Here is a 6,688-nt window from a genome sequence, read left to right as displayed (position 1 = left end):
TCAAATAAATCAGTAGCCTTCCTCTACACAAAAGAGAAACAAGCCGAGAAAGAAATTAGGGAAACGACATCCTTCATAACAGACCCAAATCCATGCTTATCACCCTGTACAAAGCTTAAGTCCAAGTGGATCAAGGACCTCCACATCAAACCAGACACACTCAAACTAATAAAAGAAAAACTAGGGCAGCATCTTGAACACATGGGCACTGGAAAAAATTTCCTGAACAAAACACCAATGGCTTATGCTCTAAGATCAAGAATCGACAAATTGGATCTCATAAAACTACAAAGCTTCTGTAAGGCAAAGGACACTGTGGTTAGGACAAAACAGCAACCAACAGATTGGGAAAAGATCTTTACCAATCCTACAACAGATAGAGGCCTTATATCCAAAATATACAAAGAACTCAAGAAGTTAGACTGCAGGGAGACAAATAACCCTATTAAAAAATGGAGTTCAGAGCTAAACAAAGAATTCACAGCTGAGGAATGCCGAATGGCTGAGAAACACCTAAAGACATGTTCAACATCTTTAGTCATAAGGGAAATGCAAATCAAAACAACCCTGAGATTTCACCTCACACCAGTGAGAATGGCTAAGATCAAAAACTCAGGTGACAGCGGATGCTGGTGAGGATGTGGAGAAAGAGGAACACTCCTCCCTTGTTGGTGGATTGCAGACTGGTACAACCATTCTGGAAATCAGTCTGGAGGTTCCTCAGAAAATTGGACATTGAACTGCCTGAGGATCCATCTATACCTCTCTTGGGCATATACCCAAAAGATGCCCCAACATACAGAAAAGAAACGTGCTCCACTATGTTCATCGCAGCCTTATTTATAATAGCCTGTCCTGCGCGCGACCTCTTGCCAGCAAGAAAACATGCGGGGATATACGAATCCTTGCGGCAGCCAAAACTTTTATTAAATTTTAAGGAGAGCCCCGCGCGCCCGCATGGTGCGGCTTATATACACCCTAGCGCGGCGCATCCACACCTGATTGGTCGCTTACCCATGATCTCATTAGGCACGCCCTGGGGTGGGCAAAGGCCTGGCACGAAGGCACTCTTGCACATGCGCACACAGTTAACTTCCTGAAAGGAAGTCGGCTGGCACGGCGGAAGCCAGCGCCATCTTGTAATGGCGGAAGCTATCCTGGCCTTCCACGTGGGGCGCAGTGGAAGCCAGCGACATCTTGTGTTGGTGAATGTTAAAACGGCCCTTTACATCTCCCCCTATTTATTTATTTTATCACAAATCATTTATTTTATAACAAATCACGATCACCCTATCACGTGCAATGAGGATACCTCAGCGATGTGGAAGGGATGATCAAAGGATCATTGAGTCTCTCTCATCCCAGTGCAATGGATCCACAGATCCATGGGGTGCAAGAGCAGAGAACTCAGATACTGACTAATTCCTGAGCATAGATAACCAAATTCCAGGGGAGGCCCCTTGTACAATGGCCACAAGTGCTTGAGTGATAACGGCCTTGTCATGTTTCTGTTGAGATCTGAGTTTGCAAACCAACCATAGCATGAACACTAATCCACAGCATAGGGCTGCACCAAACAGAGCCACTTCCGATAAGTAGTGGGCACCTTATCTGGTTTACCTCAGCTGTTACCAACAAGGGCCGTAGTCAAGCCGCTCCTATAATAGAATTTAGAATTCCCAATTGTTAGTAACTACTCCAGAAAGTTTACCCACTGTGTTTGTCTAACAATAGATTGTGGGAGGATAACTCCAGACACTGCAGACACAATGTCTGCAGCAGTAATGGCTGCTACAATAGCAGCGAAAGTGTCAAGGTCTTTTCCAGGACAGTTCAGGATCAGTCATTTTTCTCTGGAGCAACCAGCAGACAATGGAACCATTTCTGAGATCTGTACAACCAGGGCAGAGTTCCTCAGTCCACAGCAGCTTTATGCAGGTGGCATTCCTGTGAAGCTACAGTCTGTAAAATGACCAGTTAAGGCAGCAAGAGTCACCAGGGAATGAAGGGGGCAGCAACGGCTGGAGTCCAGTCTTCTCCAGAAAGCAGCAGTGCACAGAGGGTCAGAGAGCGGGCCATAGTGGGACGGGACACACACAGCGGTAACACTGACTGCAGCAACGGCAAAATCTCTGTGATGACAAAGGATGAAGGGGAATCTTTCATCTTCCTCTCAGGGCAGAGGAATGACTCCAGGGACCCGAACCACAAAAGCTGAATCTTCATGCAACCAGGATCAGCAAGTCTCAGCAACCACTCAGGCAGCTGGCACACTCTTGTAGCATCCTGTAGAAAAAATACAAACATTCCCTCTTCCCCATATAAAATATCTGGACAGGATCATGTCAATATGTGGATCTTTCTATTTCACCTAGGCAGAAGTATGCCTAGTTGTAGGGTGCCATAAACTTTGGCATCCAAATTTTAAAATTGAAATAAAAAGAGCATTATTTAGCATACAGAGATAACTCCCTCTATTTATTTATTAAGATATAGTAAGGATATTATTTATTAACATAAGTCCTCAAGGATTAAATTGAGGACACTGAGCACTTGTATTTATAAATTGACTTGTATACCAAATTATTGTCTCCAGCATTATTGTTTTGGATATATAAAGAATGAGATTTTTTGACTAATTGTTCCTATGTAAGGCCTACAATCTGTCTGGTATCATTGTCCTTCCTTGTTAAGGAGCCCAGGCAATCCAGTTTGAGTTCTTAAATGGTCTATTAAGGAACAGTACTTAGTGCTCTTAACCACTAAGCCATTTCTCTAGCACCTCACAAACTTTATTTACCTAAACGTAAGCATTAATTAGAAATGTCAAATCCTGTAAATATTGTCCAATTTCAGTCTTACTAGAAATCCCTGAGCTGGCAGGGTGAGGCTGGGAGTTGAAAGTAAGCAAATGGAGTCTTCCTCTTTTCATGAGGGTGTGTTATCAACTCCATTACCATTTTTAAAGAGCTGGGTCTATGGTTTTGTTTAGTTGTCTGAGGCAGAGCACTGAAAGGACAGTGAGTTGTCAGACAATTCACACTGAAATCATCACTCACTGATTTCATGTAGAAAACTTGTCTCTAATAAAGCATTAAGTATTTGAAATCAATTGTAAACCACAAGCCACACATTGGCTATCAGTATGTGAATTGAAAGTTTGATTTAAAAACAGTGGCTAAACCACGGAAATTAATAATCTGTGTTGAAGCAACAGAAACTCAAGAAAATAAACAAGTGATCCAGTCATATATATAGCCTTTTCATTAGATGATCCACCTATAAATACAGTAAGCACATTTTCTATGGGTTGCATGCACAAATATACAGGAAGTACAAAAGCATGTAAAGAGTAAAATTATCAATTTTGCCTGAAGAATTTGTATATGTAATAAGCCAAATATCATTATTTTGTTATAACCAATTAACTTTGTTTGGAATAAGAGATGTTTGATCAGGTTTCTTTTTAAAATACTTCCATGACTCTAGTCCACTACTCTGTATTAACACAGCTGAAACTTTATCTCCAATGTGCATAACAAAGACCTAAGTTCTCTGGTAAGGTGAGGTACTTAGCCAATTAACATATCCTTAGAAGCTTAAAATTAGCTTCAAATATTCTTTTCTGGAGTAGTGTAACAGCTACTCCCCAAATATAAAAGCTCATTTTGAGAGCAAAGGTTTGTAGTAAAATTTCCATATACACTGAAAGATTTAAGGTTCTAACCTTTTACATTGAAGAAACAACAAAATTACATAATATAAGGCTATTAGCCATTCTTAATGATATCACTCTATGGGCTCTCTAAAATTATAAGCAGGCTCACGAAATGAAAACTCAAAATCAATCCTCTAAATCTATCTTGAAATGGCAGTTGGAGTAAGTAAACTGGCTGTAATGTTCTCACAAGTTCCAAAACCTCATAAATCCTTCGTAAATCTTGTAACAATCTCTACCTGTTTGATTTTTTCTTAATTAAAAATAAGTTTGAGTTAGTCAATGTAACACTGGCAATCCTTAATCACAATCTTTAAGTTCTCTTTGTAACACCAGAGCACAACCACAAGGTCACCTGAGTTCTGAGTACATGACTAGGCAGCTGTCCTTGGGGCAGTGGAATTAGCATTAAAATACAGATAGCTTCAGGGCAAACCACAACTAGGAAAGCAAAACTCGACCTTCAACAAACTAGTACAAAGTTTGACTGCCAATTTCTATATATGAGCGCACGATGGCGTAGTCTCTAGTACCTCAACAAAGAGACATTGTCCTAAATTCTTTTAGAAGCCTGGTTTCTAGGATAAGAATTCCATAAAAAATATTATCTCAATTTAGACCTGTTTCCCTGGGTTGGCTCATGCCACATGTTGTCTAAAAATGACTCCACCCAAATTACCAGCTTTATGTCAACTTTCTGTTACCAATATTATACCTTTTTAACCATATCCAATAACTTGAAAGCCAATAGTCCATAACCAAGGCAAGTAGAGCATATTTACACATTTAAAACCAATGAGAAACAAAATTGAAGTGGCTACACATATCTTAATATTTAGACCAAAGACCATTTTTACCTTTTTAGCTATGATTTTAAGAGAAGCACCTTGTCACCTGTTGAGTCAAATAATAAGTCAGGGATTTCTCTAAGAGAAACAGCTCTCAGCTTTTGTACCAAAGAAGCTGAGAAGCTGCTGGCGCCTTTAAGATCAGCTCGTGCAGACACTTAGCCTCTGGGCAGCTTCTCCAGCTAACCTAGACTCCTGGCTGCAGGTGCAGGGCTCTAAAGGCCTGATTGAAACTGTTTTTTATTCATTTGTTCCTTTTTGAAACGGGTTAAAACCAAATCAAGGTGTGAACGACCAGCAGATAAAGTTTTTACCATTTTTTCTTTTGAACATGAAACATAAAACATTTAAACAACGAGAAGCAAGAACCACAGACATAAACCGACAGACATGGGGACATCCTGGTGCACCAAGGACAAACAATAGACAAAGAGGGAAAAAACCAGATGGTGTTCACGGTGACTATCCACTCAAGTGGAGTCGATATGGATGATGGATTGTCTCAATTCCTGGACTAGCCTATCAATGTGTTGAAACCCAATTCCTGTAAGATACTGAGATAATATTACGAGATATCTGAGCAGCACAACTGACATTCACAAATGGTATGGAAGTGAAACACAGTCCTGAGTATTTCCACTCACAACCCAATTACATTAACTCCATCAAACTGTGCATGGGCATTGAGATGTCCTTTTGTTTGATTCTCCTGAATAAATTTTCAGGCGGTCTGCCTATATCAAGTCTAATCAGTATGACTCTGCAAAGCTTCCAGAGCCTAATCACACCTTTTACCAGCACAAAGACAAAATTTTTCTCCCAAAATACTGTGTTCCTTTTATCTCATTTTCTTTTTGTTTTTTCTTTAGAGACCTTTTCTCCCTCCGACATACTTTCTTGTTGCTCTGTAAGGACCCTCTGACCTGTCCTAACGGCTGTAACGGCTTCCCACACAAAGAAAAAAATAAACAAAATTACCAGCCTTGTCCACGAAGGATCCATAACTTTCGGTTTCTTCACAGTGGGGGCCCCCATTTTTGCAGGGGTCCCTCCCTCAGTAGCCGAGGTGGCCACTGTCCCCGGGGTATCCTTTCCCCATACTATCACCTCTGACGGTGGTAAGACCGCAGAGGGGCCTGGTGCTTGAGATCGATCAGTATCATTTTTCGTTACAACCTTTCACTACGCTCCGTTTCTGACATGCTTTCCTGAATTTCGTCCAGGGCCTCTTGGCCTGCCGCTATTATAGGACGAAAAATGTCTTTACCTAAACAATCCTTAACCATCTGCCAAATTCCTAACGTTCCCGGCCTCAGACTACCATGTAATAGAGGCCTCAACAGCACCCTCAGCAGAAGGAGAAAGATACGATAGGTCAAGACCAAACAATTTGGAAATTATCATGTCTCTCGGAGTTTACCTCAATTCCTGCCGCTTCTGGATTCTCTCCACGGGTGGAGGACTCCCTCTCGGTGCCTGGCGATGGTGTGGTGTTTTTTATCCCGGGTTCTCGGCACCAAATGTCCCGCGCGCGACCTCTCGCCAGCAAGAAAACACGCGGGGACATACGAATCCTTGCGGCAGCCAAAACTTTTATTAAATCTTAAGGCGCGCGCCCACATGGCGCGGCTTATATACACCCTAGTGAGGCGCATCCACACCTGATTGGTCGCTTACCCATGATCTCATTAGGCACGCCCCGGGGTGGGCAAAGACCTGGCACGAAGGCACTCTTGCACATGCGCACACAGTTAACTTCCTGAAAGGAAGTCGGCTGGCGCGGCGGAGGCCAGCGCCATCTTGTAATGGCGGAAGCTATCCTGGCCTTCCACGTAGGGCACAGTGGAAGCCAGCACCATCTTGTGGTGGCGAATGTTAAAGCAGCCCTTTACAATAGCCAGAAGCTGGAAAGAACCTAGATGCCTTTCCACAGAGGAATGGATACAGAAAATGTGGTACATCTACACAATGGAATATTACTCAGCTATTAAAAAGAATGACTTTATGAAATTCGTAGGCAAATGGTTGGGACTGGAAAATATCATCCTGAGTGAGGTAACCCAATCACAGAAAAACACACATGGTATGCACTCATTGATAAGTGGCTATTAGCCCAAATGCT

This window comes from Rattus norvegicus, chromosome X (assembly GCF_021556685.1).
Source record: "Rattus norvegicus strain SHRSP/BbbUtx chromosome X, alternate assembly SHRSP_T2T, whole genome shotgun sequence".
Classification (NCBI taxonomy): Eukaryota; Metazoa; Chordata; class Mammalia; order Rodentia; family Muridae; genus Rattus; species Rattus norvegicus.
The sequence above is the reverse complement of the archived record's forward strand: the minus strand, read 5'-3'. Positions refer to the sequence as shown.